The sequence below is a fragment of the Lissotriton helveticus genome, chromosome 3_1 (assembly GCF_964261635.1).
Source record: "Lissotriton helveticus chromosome 3_1, aLisHel1.1, whole genome shotgun sequence".
Taxonomy (NCBI): Eukaryota; Metazoa; Chordata; class Amphibia; order Caudata; family Salamandridae; genus Lissotriton; species Lissotriton helveticus.
Genome location: NC_136061.1, coordinates 97,312,427 through 97,327,651, shown reverse-complemented (window position 1 = coordinate 97,327,651; position 15,225 = coordinate 97,312,427). Strand labels below are relative to the sequence as shown.

General features: G+C 47.3%; 1 protein-coding gene across 2 annotated transcripts in view; it reads right to left on the bottom strand.

Annotated features, from left to right (window-relative positions):
* Positions 1-15,225, bottom strand: part of RAP1GAP2 (RAP1 GTPase activating protein 2) — a 941,171-nt gene that overhangs the window by 561,498 nt on the left and 364,448 nt on the right. The window lies entirely within an intron of this gene.

Here is a 15,225-nt window from a genome sequence, read left to right as displayed (position 1 = left end):
GACCACTGGCAGAGATTGTTCGTCCGCATGTCATCACGATCGTTACTTATGCGGACGACACTCAGCTAGTGGTCTCCCTTGCACATAAGGACAGCCAGCAATCACAGACCAACCTGATTCCCTGTCTGGAGCAGGTAAAGAGCTGGATGACAAGCTCATGCCTAAAGCTTAACGGGGACAAGACCGAGCTGATGCTCCTCTGCCCTCTGGCCCCCTCCACCTTAGAGCTTCTGTGGCCCCCTAGCCTAGGCGATCCTCCTGCACCCAAAGACAATATAAAGAGTCTCGGAGTATGGCTAGACAAATCCCTGACATTTAACACGCAAGTCACCAAAGTGTCAGCAACCTGCTTCGGTCTGATTAGGCAGCTGAAAAAAATCCTACCACTCCTCCCTTTCGAGGCAAAACAGGTAGTTATCCAGGGCCTAATCCAGTCTCGTACAGACTATAGCAACGCCCTGTATTTGGGGTCCCCAGAATACTGCCTAAACAAACTTCAGCGGTTTCAGAACTGCGCTGCACGCACTCTCCTCGGAATTCCCCGTAGAAACTCTATAGGGCCTGGTCTGAGATCTTTGCACTGGCTCAAATTCAAGGCCATGTGCATCACCCACCAAGCCTTCTGGAAATCGGGGCCGGCGATCAATCACTCTTTGATCACCCCCTACCATCCCAAAAAAAGAACTCCGCTCATCGAAAGCCTTTCTAACTGTTGTCCCACAGATACGAAGAGCCAGATCAGGAGGTCGCTGCTTTTCCTATAACGCATCCAAGTTATGGAACTCTCTCCCCCTCCATCTAAGATCCAACCCCAACCTGCTCACCTTTCGCAAACAATTGAAAACTTTCCTCTTCAACCAAAAAAATATCTAAATAAAATCACCCCACTGGCGATCCACCCCAGCAGAAGTTTCCTTTACCTACCAGTGCCTGGACGCCTCAGGGCAACTGTTCGCGCTTTATAAAACTCCCTTTCATTTCATTTCAGAACAATCCTTGTAACTTCCCCATAGCTTGTGCATCTGTACTGGTTCCCCTCTTTAAGCTATTTTACTCAAATCCAAAGCTTCCTCAATGACTAGAGTCACGTGCAGAGTTTTTGAACAAGCTGTTCCGGTCCAAAGCCTCGCTGGGCCTAGAGCTGGCATTCATCCTTCCTCTGCAGTCTAATCCGATACCAGAGGCTGGCCAGACCCATAAATCTGAGTGCTGGGGAGCCCTGAATCTCAAAGTGAGCAGGACAGCAGAAAAGTGACGGATGGAAAAGCTCTAATTAATTTAAGTCACTGGTCACTACCCTGGAGACATTCTGTATCACCATTTATATCTCGTCCGTCCCATTAATATAATGTGTATCTGTAAAGCCCTTGTTCACCCAGAAGGGCAACTTTGCACTGAATAACAGAAGTGTATTGTTGCCCAACTCAATGGTACTCATTTTACCAACCACAGAAGGATAAAAGGCTGAGTAGACCTAAGGGTATTTGAACCTGTGACCATGAGGTCGAGCACAGGCCCCTGCACTGGATGCATTACTCTGCATTACAGAAAGGGCACTAAAGTAAAAACAAATCAGGCTCAGTCCTGCTCCCAGAGGAAGAGTCCAGGCCGAGCTCCTGATCCCCTCCCAGTGAACAGGACACAAGCAGTCCCAGCCCGGCATCGGCCTCACTGGACCTCATCCATGAGGTACAGCCAGGGCCGGCTTTAGGGCAGTGCGACTAGTGCGGCCGCACTGGGCACTGACCTGTGGAGGGGGCGCTGTGACCTCAAGGGGGTGCTGTGTTTAGTAATATCTTATGATAAGAGAGATGAAGGGCACTTTTGCAGGTGGTAGGGAGAGAATACCAGGAGGCGGCCATGGGATATGGGGCGCCAAAAGTGATTGTCGCACTGGGCGCCACCAGCGCTAAAACCGGCCTGGAGTACAGCTTGAGCGCCTATGGCACGTTAACATGGGACTCATGTATGTGCTTACCCTAGAAGTCATCACTTACACATGTAACTAGGGGAAACATGAGAGGGGTCTATTCTATGAGGACATGGGACCAGGGAGTGCTTCTCTGACCCCAATACAAACCCCAGCCTGAAGCCCTTCATTTGTACAGACTTCTCATATTGTCTCCTCTTCACTATCACCAACCACACTGAGGCTTCAAGCCCTCACCTTGCCTTAATAAATGACCCAAGCACTATATTTTAAGAGTAAACACCCCATAAGGTATATTTTGAGTTCAGGAGAAGGTTTATTGAAAAGAATAATATGATCATAAAAACAATACTTCGTATAAGCAATCAATTACCAATGCATAAATACAAAAAAAGAATGATAAAGAATGATAATGGTATGATAACATATAAGATGATATGAATACGGTCAAAGGTTCACAAAAAATTGTAAATAACAGTACATGTCAAAAGTACTAATTGTAAAAGATAATATAAGAAGTGATAAACGAAGCATTGTTATATACAGACAATAGGAGGTCAGGGTGGCCTGGTAACTTCTTGTAGTGAGGGAGCAGTTGAAGATGTTTTCTTCACAGTATCATCTAGAAATTTCCATAAGATATATTTAATCACTCCATAACATATGTTTGAACATACAGCAACTGTGCTTCAGCTCACAAAGGTGTACAGGACACGATGAACCGAGATTCATTTGTAGTGATTCATGAATCCGACAGCGTTGGTACTCATCCTAAGCCCAAAAGGCCAGATTTACTACTTCTGGCGCATCTCTGCTAATCAGCAGGGATGCGCCAGAAGAGTTGCAACGCATCTGCCCACCCGTGCGCCACCACTGATGTGCCGCATTTACAATGTGGCACATCATGGCGCATGGATGGGCAGATGTGTGTCGCAACCCCGGATGAAAGGCGCGCATTGCTGGAGTTGCGTCGTAAGCGCAACGCAGCTCCAGCAAGGCTCGGAGTGCCCCTATTCCCAACATGCTGCGCCAATCCTTTTGCCTGCTTCAAGCAAGACTGTAAAAGTGACTGAGTGAAATCTTGTAGATTTCACTCAGTCACTTTTGCGAGGCGTTCCTGCGCCGATACACCCCCCTCTGTGCTGGAATGCCCACATGTGGCGCAGGGCTTTACAACGTGACGCATCTCCCTAGATGCGTCACTTTGTAGATACCCAGCAACATGGCGCTGGCTTTGCGCCACTGTTGTGTCACAAAAGTGACACAACGGTGGCGCAAATGTGGCATAAGGGGCTTGTAAATCTGCCCCACCGTCTATCGATTTTACTCATTAAACGTAAGTGATTCAAGTTCAACATAGGTCTTGCGAGCCGGAGTTTGGAACTCAATGTCCTTCCCTTTTGTGCTTCATGCGGCACCGGGGCTCAAAGACACAATGTGAAAGGTCAAAGTAAGAGAACACTCCTATGTTATGCATATCAGAGTGACGCGTGGCACGCTGAGTGTACATCACATGCAGACGCACACTCGACTGAGGCTCCGCCTGTAGAACGAGCATCTCTAAAAACCAAGTGTAGGGTCACAAAAATATGTCCTTTGTCTATCACAAATGTGGTTAACACTTAGGAACATGGCCAGCCATTAAGGAGTCTTATCCTTGCTGTATCCAAACAGAGAGAATGGAAACTCCCACCTGAGCCCACCTTAAAGCGCTATGTGAACACTACCAAGTATAGATTGATTAAATATAACACACAAATACATTATTGACGTGACCTAGGGGTTTATACATTTTGTAAAGCTTCACACAGTCAGACGTGTTGTCACAATTGTCCAGAAATAGAGAAAAAGTTACAAAATATCCAAGTTAAGAAACAAAACTTCCAGGTTTGGGGCTTTACAATTAGTCCTAAACTGGCAGATGTCCATAGATTTTCCCTTTTGATTACTCTATGCCCCCAATGCCTAAGCTCTTATATTCTAGTGCCTTTAACAGAACTCTTACAAATCCCACTGCCTGCTTTGCCTTCCTTTTTGCTCTCCCCATTTAAAAATAAGGGTGCACGCGGCAACTCACCTGAATATTGTTTTTTTTTTGTTGCTATGGTATTTACTCCTAAAATCTTAGACAAGTAGGCATTCAAAGAAGAGAAATGACTTCCAAAAATGTAACCCATGGAACTTCCTGACTTCCCTTCCACAGGTGAGGGGGAACCTTAACCCACTTCCACAGACAACAAAGCATTTGCTAATGCATCACAACCCACACTTACCTTTCAAACTAAATACAATTTAATTAGTCCAGAAAGAACTCAGCTCCACCTGTGGTTTAAGCACCCCCACGAGCAACAAAAATACACGTGCAGTGAGGGCAATATGTGACGGCTTCTTATTGAGACAGGCACCACAGCCTGCTACCGTTCTTTGGCCGCCATGGGTGGTAGATACACAGAGGAAGACATACACATGGTGGCACTGAAGGTGACAAGAGCACACCCATGGTGGGACAGGGGCTCTTACCCTCAGTGGGCCTGGCAGCCTTAGTCTGACAGGCAAACCTTCTAAACCTTTATTGAACACCTGTTCACTCCCTTTGATGGGCTAGCATCTACTCACACTCAGCAGCAACCTCACCCAAGGCTCTAGCTAGACCTTCAATAAGACAATATTTGGTTTCTAATCTTCACAGCCGTAAAAGTTCTTCCAAAGAAATTCTTGAAACCTCTGGGATTTTGTTTAGGACAGGACTGTGTAACATTGCTTCTCAGTAGCCGGATTCTTGCCACATATTCAGGATAGCCACAACAGATGAATTTACATCATACGAAGGAAAACTAAAATCATTTATGTAAGTTTTTATCATCATTGGCAACCTGCCCCAGGTGGACCATCTGGCATGCAACCTTCTAGCTTCACATCAGACATACAGGGACCACCTGTATGCATCCTTCTAGCTTCACTTCTGACACACAGGGACCACCCGAATTTAACCTTCTGGCTTCGCGTCTGACATACAGGGACCACCTGGATGCAACCTTCTGGCTTCACATCAGACATACAGGGACCACCTGAATGCAACATTCTGGCTGCACGTCTGACATACAGGGACCACCTGGATGCAACCTTCTGGCTGCACGTCTGACATACAGGGACCACCTGGATGCAACCTTCTGGCTGCACGTCTGACATACAGGGACCACCTGGATGCAACCTTCTGGCTGCACGTCTGACATACAGGGACCACCTGGATGCAACCTTCTGGCTTCACGTCTGACATACAGGGACCACCTGGATGCTACCTTCTGGCTGCACGTCTGACATACAGGGACCACCTGGATGCAACCTTCTGGCTGCACGTCTGACATACAGGGACCACCTGAATGCAACCTTCTAGCTTCACATCAGACATACAGGGACCACCTGTATGCATCCTTCTAGCTTCACTTCTGACACACAGGGACCACCCGAATTTAACCTTCTGGCTTCGCGTCTGACATACAGGGACCACCTGGATGCAACCTTCTGGCTTCACATCAGACATACAGGGACCACCTGAATGCAACATTCTGGCTGCACGTCTGACATACAGGGACCACCTGGATGCAACCTTCTGGCTTCATTTCTGACACACAGGGACCACTTAAATGCAGCCTTGTAGCTTCACGTCTGACATACAGGGACCACCTGGATGCAACCTTCTGGCTTCATTTCTGACACATAGGGACCACTTAAATGCAGCCTTGTAGCTTCACGTCTGACATACAGGGACCAACCGTATGCAACAATCTGGCTTCATTTCTGACACACAGGGACCACCTGAATGCAACATTCTGGCTTCACGTCTGACATACAGGGACCACCTGTATGCAATCTTCTGGCTTGACTTCTGACACACAGGGACCACCTGTATGCAACATTCTGGCTTCACATCAGACATACAGGGATCACCTGGATGCAACCTTCTAGCTTCACGTCTAACATACAGGGACATACATGGACCACCCGAATGCAACCTTCTAGCTTCACTTCTGACACTCAGAGACCACCTGGCATGCAGCATTCTGCCTTCACGTGTGACATTCATGGACCACCTGGATGCAACCTTCTGGCTTCACTTCTGACATACATGGACCACCTGGATGCAACCTTCTGGCTTCACTTCTGACACACAGGTACCACCTGGCATGCAGCATCCTGGCTTCACTTCTGACACACAGGGACCATCTGGATGCAACCTTCTAGTTTCACATTTGGCATACAGGGACCACATGTATGCAACCTTCTGGTTTCACTTTTGAAACACAAGGAACATGCAGCATGCAACATTTTGTCTTCATGCATGACCCACAGGGACCACCTGGCATGCAACCTTTTGGCTACACATCTGACACAAAAGGACCACCTGCTACGCAATCATCTGATTTCACGTCTGACCCACAATGACTAACTGGATGCAACCTTTAGGCTTCACATCTGACATACAAGGACCACCGGGCATGCAAACTTCCGGCTTCACTTCTGACCCACAGGGACCACCTGGCATGAAACGTTCCGGCTTCACTTCTGACCCAGAGGGACCACCTGGCACGCAAAATTCTGGCTTCAGTTCTGACCCACAGAGACCACCTGGATGCAACCTTTAGGCTTCACGTCTGCCGCATGAGGGACCACTTGGTATGCAACCTTGCGGCTTCACACCTGCCGCACGGGAGAGCCTACATGCTTACCTTCAAACAAGGAAGATTGACCTTCGGCTTCTTCTTAATTAGAAACAAGATGTCCCCAAAGCTGTGCATGGATGATTGGAGGCCTAATCACACGGGCTACTGCCCAGCGGTGCTCCTGATTACTAAATCAGGCCCATGCCAGGATAATTATAATGCAGCACACTAGATGCCTCATGTTATGCCACATTAATGGGATGAATTAAGTGCCTGCGTTGAGCAGGGCTCAGCCTTGTTTCATTACTGCTCATTAGAGAGTCCTGCATGAGTCAGGCGCGCGCAGCAGTCAGTGGTCCTTCACCTTTCGCGGCCTGCCTGCCAGCAAGGATGGTCTGAAGGTACAGTCTGGGACGCTCAGCTTACGCTTTCTTCGGAAAAACTCAGCATCAGCGATTGGCTAGAAGGTTACAAGACGCCCATGCACAATTATTTATTTATTATTTTTTTTTTTTTAAAACCTTTATTGTGCATGAAGAAAAGAACAAATACGGGCCCACAACCGTCAGGCCGGCCACGATACTTTGAAGCACAAGTGCAAGCAATACAGTCCCTCAGCGGCAGCGGATGACATAGCGACAATTAATGGACGTTACACTGAATAGAATCAAGTCGCCGAGGAAAAGGAGCATTAAAGGTGAAATTTTAACGTTTTTCCCGATCTAAATACAAAGCAGTGAAGAATAAGAAACAAGGAGAACTGAGTCCATACAACAGCATCACGACATGGGCAGGTGGCATCACCACTGGAAACAACAATGGAAGTGAAGACCTCGAGTAATATGGCAAAACAAAGTAAAACAACAAAATCATCAGCCAGCATTCACGCACCACATACAGCGCCACCCCCTCCCCATTAACCCCTATCGCGGACCCGGAACAGAAACAGGTTAAGACAGCGCAGAAGAATAGAAAAAATAAGGCCCATAGAAACTAAACGAAGTAAAATAAATCCCTCCCCCCACCCTACACCAATGCGGAGGCTACGGCCTACCCCCCCCCCCCCGGCAGAGTGTCTGTCGCCCATTAAAGAACCCGAAATATAGACAAAGAAAAAAGGAAGGAAAAAGAAAAATGGAAGAAAAAGGAAAGAAAACCCCTCACACTTGAAATATAGGGAGTAAGAAAAGAATAAACTAATCCACTACTCCCAGAAAAAAGGAAGGTGGGGAGGAGCCCACCCAATATCAGAGCTCCCGGACATCCTAGCCATATACAACCTCCACGCCGCGCACAACAGTGGATTTGGAGGACATAGAACCAAAAGAGTGTCAGAATCAGTCACACCCAGATCCCCGGGCCAGCACAAAACCCGCCACCCCATCAGCAAGAATAAAGAACAGGACATAGCAATTACAATCTTAAGTGGGGAAAATCAGCACACTCAACGCGGCAACATAGCAAAATGCGGTGCAGTCAGGGTCCCCGCCAGCCGAGCAAGCAATACCAACGAGGGAAATACCCACAGCTCTGGCCTGAACGACAAAATCCCTCCAGGCATGGCCGTCGCTGAGAAGAGGGCCAATTCTATATGCTCCAGGTCCCCCCAACCACAAGTAAATCTTCCACCCTGAACACAACAGAACAGCATAAAGCACAGGAGAGATTGGGGAAAGTCATCTCACTGAACAGCAACACACAATGAAGAAGCGCCCCATCTCGAGTCCCCACCAGCCAATCAAGCACATGTCCGTAGAGAAAATTTTCCCCGTAGCCCTGGCCAGTCCGCAAACGCGTCCCAGAACATGGCTCCCTCAGAGGGCCCGCCCCAACCAGAACAAAGAGACAAAATGGCCGCACACGACAAAAAGGGGACGCCCAGAGACAAGATGGACGTCGCCAGCCCCAAACAGCGCCATCAATCAAAAGGAGCCGCCCCGGAGGAGGGCCACAATGTCCGAGTCCCGGCTTCTACTACCCGCACCAGACTTACAACACAGCAATTATGCCAGAGCGAGTACAAAAGTCATCGCCATTAATGCGGAGTGACATCCCAAATAGAGCCCCTGCGTAGCTCAAGATAGTGCTCCAACCCGAGTCCCCCCCAGCCGACCAGCAACCAAGTTCGAGACCACCAACAGTATCAAGCATCCCCGGACCTCCAGCCCGCCAGTACATCCATCCCGTTAGGAAGGGACAAAAATCAGACATATCAAGTGCAACCCAAAATAAAAAAGGCCATGGCAAATAATAGCAATTGCATTCTGAAATAGGGAAGTACACATATGCAACATAACCAATATATCGGCAAGTGTTCTAGTCCGCGTCACAGCCAGTCGATCAGGCCAAATCAGCGAGAGAGACAACATCAGCCCTGGCCGGAGCGTTGGAACCCTTCCAAGCATGGTCGCCGCTGCGAGTGCACCGCAGGCAGAACAAAGGAGCAAGATGGCCGCTCTCGGAATAGAAGAAGCAGAGGAAGAGGAAATGAGTGTTCCCAATCACCGACCATCACCATGTCCAAGTTGACGAGCGCTTGTTGTAGGCAAACATTCCAGCAATGTAGAAAGGACCACGGTAGCACTAGCAGAGGCAAAGTCTCAGTGTTCGGAGTGGAAGGAGACTTCGCAACTGTAGCTTCGTCAAGAAGGGAACCCTCGACACTGTAGCCAAGGACAGAACGCTCCACAGTAATCTCATTGCGCAACCTTGTATCCACCGCAGGAGGAATGAGAGGTATTAGGGGGCCAGCCAGACATAGTCGTCCCTTGTAAGCCACCGCACCATCAATCTTCCGCTCCAGCTCACGGGCGTTTCGTCGCCATGTCGCCCCCAGGTCTGCAAGGGCTACCAGGATATCGCCATAATTCAGGTCGTTCCCCAGCTTCGGCCGGGTAGCAGCGCGCAGCGATGTCACCAGAGCATCCTCCAGCTCGCAAGTAGGCAGGGCAGTAAGTACTGGGGATACGGGAGCTTCCGCAGTTTCGGTTCGGTAGTCAGGCGCCAACATCACCCCCGCAATGAGCTCACCGCGGAGGGGGGGAGGCGACTCCATAGCCAGGAGGAACAGCAGGTAGGGCCACCAAAGGAAACACGGCCCGTAGTCCGGGGCCAGCACGATATGAAAGCCCCCTCGCTTTCTGCCGATGCGGATGATACACGGCGGAGGAGGCGCTATAAGATGGAGGCCGCTCAGACTGCTGGCCGCATAACAAAGGAAGTGTCATTTGCACGGCCACAGCCTCGCAGGGACCAGTCGCTGAAGAAAGTCACTCCAGTCAGCCTACCTCTGCAGCCGGCCACGGTACATTAAACACCCGCCCTGCCCCAACTTGTCCCACCGAACATGCCCAGCGGTGTCCGGCGGCGACGATCGGGGCAGAGTCCGGGGGCAGAGTCGGAAGTCGGCAAACGTTGCAAATCCTCAGCCAAAACAGCCGGCGGGGATCTCGGAGGAACGCGGTTAGCATCAACTCGTTCGTGGCCCTAACTGCACACGTTGTAGGCGAGGATAAATGTCAGGATTTCTGGAAAACAGCAGACGGTCTGCGGAGCCGGGAGCTCACACGTCTGGTCCGTCCGCCATCTTGGCTCCTCCCCCCGCCCATGCACAATTAAACATATAGGCCTAGATGTATCAAGCCTTTTGATATTCGTTAAGGCCGAAATTCACAGAATTTCGGCCTTAACGAATCGCAAACGGACATTTCGCATCTTTTGGGATGTATGAGAAATTAGCAAAATAAGGAATCGCAAAAAATTGCGATTCCTTATTTTGCTTAAGCATTTAAGGAATCGCAATTTTGCGATTCCTTAAATGCCATGTATGAAGCTTTTTCAATTTGCGAATTCTGGTTAAGAAATCGCAAATTAACACCAATTTGAGGTTGGTGTTAATTTGCGAATTCCTTTCAAAATTCACAATTTAGCAATTTTGAAGGTGGCATGTGACACACATACATGCCCATAGGGCATGTGTGTGCGCCATATGCACACACATGTAAGTTTCAGGGGTGCAGCAGGGTGTCAATGAGACACCCCTGCACCCTTGCAATAATTCTCAAATTGCGATTAGCAAATTGCGAATTCGCAATCATTCCTATTGGCCTCCTGGCCCATAGGAATGAATGGGAAATTATTCCTTATTTGCCAATTCGCAACTTGCCAATTCGCAAATTAGGAATAATAAGGAATCGAAAAAAATAGCGATTTTAAACATACATCCCATTTTGCGATTTCTTAATAGCAATTCGGTAAAAATCGCTATTAAGAAATCGCAAATAGGGACGATGATACATCTAGGCCATAGTATGCCAACAACAGGGCAGGACATAAATACGGCACAGGCAATTAAATGACGGCAACATTGAGATATATTGAAAGAACGTCAAACCTTCCCATTTCGAGCCCTAAAATTAGCTGGTTTTAGGTGTGGCCTTTGAAACAGGGTTAGTCTGTCTCTTTAAAGTATTGTTTTCAATGTAATTTATACATAAATTACTATATACCTACATGGCTGTGCTTTGATCCAGGACTCTTCATCCATTGGTCTCCTATTGCGTCATTCACTGGTTGCTCCCACCCACCACAGCATAGGGCAATGGGACAACCCACCTTTGCTATTGCCTCAATATGCACATCCGCCCTACAAGTAGTTCCCTTCTTCATTTTCTGGTTTCAGAGGCCCAATTCATTTCTTTCTCTCTACATATTTGTATCTTTTTGTCATGGTCACTGGAAATCCCCATCTTCTCTGTTGACCTCTGGGGTGGGTGCGCTCTTCGCTCTTCGTATTTGCCTGACTTCCTGTTTCTACCATGCGTGCATCATGGCGGGAAGAGCTGTTGTTGTTCGCCTTCGCTCCCTCTTCCTTGCCTCCTAGCTCACCTACTCCTCGCTCTCCCCTTTCCTATTGGGTTTAAAATAACCCGCCCTTCTGCTGTGCAGCATCTCAGCTCATTTCTATCAGTCATCTAACCAAAAAAATATGAGGCTTTCCTGCAGAATGTGGCGAGTGGCCCCTGAGTTTCCCATATCTCACAGATATTCATTGGTCCTGGGCTTAATGAGGGTCCCCCAAAGACCTGTGCCCCCCTCCCCCCCAAAGGGTTGGGGACCTCCCTGCACTGCTGGGGCGGCAGAGGCCAGCTTTATGCCCCTGTAACCATACAATGTTGCCACATAATTATAGGTAACATAGAAGCTGTGCAAAGTGGGGATCAGTAATTCCATGCTTATATACTGTATTATATTCCAATTTCAGATTTGATCGCATTTCTATTTAATATGCATGTTTCCCATCTTTTTTTACTGTCTTTTCCATTCCATCTTCGAGTGTCTGAACATCGCCCGCCCATGTGCGCATGCGCAGTGGCATCTGCTGGCTGTGTGGGAATTAATAGGAACAACGAGGTCTGGATTTTATAGAAGATGTTTTGAAATATTCTATGTGTGGACACTTAACTTCCCTACTTCAATGTACTTGTTTCCCTCTGCAGCGTATGTTCGCTGACAGCGAATCGCTGTCCCTCAGGATGAGGTGCGGGCATGGGATACAAAGTCCTTAGCGCCTGGAAGTCTTGTTTCTAGGAGCTGCCCTTGTGGTCAGAAACATGCCTGAAGCTTAGCTAACATTGCAGATGAACAGAGTGAGCTCAACAGGTATCTGAGCATAGAATTATCTACTCGGCGGTGACCCCTTTGCCTCCCTCCCCAGTGTATCTATGTCCTGTGAGTTACCTGTTTAAAGGGGCTCTGTGATGTAGTTTTGAGCAGAGAACTGTGACGTCACCAGCCCACAACAGTGCAAACTAAGAACATGACGTAGATACTTGGTGGGATCCATGGAGGTGGAAGAAGAGGGGTTCAGCTTTTATTCCAATACGTGCTACAAACACCACAGGATGGTGGGATGGCTCAGCGAGTTCAACTGTCACCACTGAAAGATGCAGCGATTGGAAGGTTGAGAAGTCAGATCTGAGGAAGGGCACTTCGGCATTACATCCTTCTGAGGTCGGTGCATACAACGGGGTAATAGTAATGCCATTACATTGGGTGACAGTAATACATGTTATTTAATGTGGCAAGAAATGGCAGCAGTATGCCACGTTAAAACAACTACTGACAGGAATTACACCAAATCAAAAACCTAACTTTCTACCAAATTTAGTATAATTCTGTTCAGTTGTTTTTATGGCATCACTCTTCAATTTTCCTATGAAAAAATGAATGAGAAAATTGAATTTCCGGACCACTTTTTATCTGGGCCCCTGCTTGACTGATCACCCCGAAACTTTCCATTAAGGAGCTGAGGTAGATAGATAGATAGATATCCATTGGGCCATGCTGTATACTACAATAGGTGGGAGAAGAATAAAATGACACTATAACAGACCAATGAATGGAGAGTGCTGGCTAAAAGCCTCTTTAAATAGGTAAATTACACAAATAATTTTAGTAAAATTGAAAGGTCTTGGCTAACACTAAAGCCTAATAAATAGCAACAAGCCTCTCAGACTAATCCTAATACCATAAAAATCTGTGCTGAGCAGCCAACTGTAGTTCATACAGGCTGCATAATAGCTTCCTCACACTGCTTAACCAGTTAAACTCTTGTAAGATACATCTGCTACAGGCCTTAGCCATCACCCAGTTCTTTATGAAACCATAAATACGCCATCACCAACTGAGCAGACATACAATTCTTGAAGAGCTCTGTCAACAACTGCTGTTCCCAAATAGCTACATACTATGATCACTTCTTTACATCTCATGGTGAGAATCAGATCTGGGATGATAATAATAAAGTCCATCCCAATATATCTCCCCACCATTTTTTTCTCCAGCCATGCCTGCTCAGGACCAAAAACTTTAAATAAAATATCTCAGAGTGAACACTGCAGTGCAATAATCAGACACATACAGAACATGATCTTAAGAAATTCAAAAAAGGGACCTGCTGAGCTGCTCACACCGCGATACCATCCCCTTTGGTATCGCTTTGTTCAGTCTAAGTTGTCAGGGTATGCCCAGACGTGAGTCGCTTGCTCACTTTGCCACTGGATTTAAGCTAGCCTGGCTGAAGAAGGGTGACATATCCTGAAACAGGTCCCAGGATGCTTGTTTCTGATCCAGGGAAGACATGGCTTGGTAGTTCGGGCTGGACTGTTCCCATGAGGCACAGGGTCAGACTGATTTGCATATGGCATGTCTGAACTGGGGTGGCAGAGTGAGCTAAAGAATGATGATGGATTAAACCCAGATCAGTTGACTGGGGGTGAGTGCTTGCAATGTTCAACACTCCGCCCATCATCCCCTTTGGTTTTGCTTTGTCCGCTCTAAGTTGGCAGGGTCTGCCCAGACGTGGTTCTCTTGCTCACTTTGCCACTGGATTCAAGCTAGCCTGGCTGATGACGGCTGATTAGCCAGAAACTGGTCCCAGGTGGCGGAGTGAGCTAAAGATTGATGATGGATTAAACCCAGATCAGTTGACTGGGGGTGAGTGTTTGATTTGTTCAAGCGCTCCGTCCATCACACCCTTTATTATCGAGCTGCTCACACCTGCAAGATTATTGAAAACCATAAACTGTGCACCTATCGCTCTCACCTCTTCATCAACCACACTGCTCAGCGCTGTGCCCCATAACACGATAACATCACCTCGGTGGTCATCACGCATGATGTGGAAACACTTTCCACACAGTATCAAAAACAAAGCTAACACCCTTCCAGCCATACGCACTACATGGCATGGCATGCTGCCCATGTAGGCAAGTGCTTCAGTGTCCCACACAGAGGTAGTAAGCGCTATATAAATGCTGCAATACAATTCAATGCTTGAGGTGTTTTTCTTCTTTGTATTCATTCTGATTGTTTGTTGTTTGAAAACAAGCATTCCAGCGCCACAGAGCAGTGACTGGAACCAAGACAGTGGCCTCATGCTCCAAAAATAGATACCACCGCAGAGCGGATGGAAGGGCACTGCAGTACCTGAAGAGAAAGAGTTGTTTCCACATTGATTTGAACATTATGAATACTTTTTTATGCAATATCAAAACAGGTATTCTTCTAATTAGCATGTTTCTTCACAAATGCTCCAACATGTCTGTTTTTTTCAATTCAACACTTTATTTTGTGCTGCATATGTGTTTATTAATAGAATCTGAATGTACAGGCTTTACATATCCGTTGCACTAGAATGTGGTGTTAACCTGGTAAATAGTATGAATTCTGATCTTAAAAGAACTGTATGCTGCTCAACTACCACATTCCTACCACGGATATCCCCACCACCACCTGCATTGCCACCAACACCTCTGTTACTATCATCAGGAGATTTGCCATAAAAGTAGACTATCTCTAACTTTAATCATACCTTTAATTACACAGGGCACATTAAGTGAGCAAACCCAACCCTCTTTAGGAAGGTTCCCTTTACACATTCACCCTTCAACCATCCATTCAACCTTTCGCCTATTCTTTATCTATTGATGCAGCAATCTGCCCAGCTTAACATCTCCATCCGCACATACAACCATACTCTCTTCCATCTACCCATCCATCCTTTCACCCTATCATGTAAACATCCATCCATTGATCCATCAATCCAATGTTCCATCCATCCTTTCTCTTTTC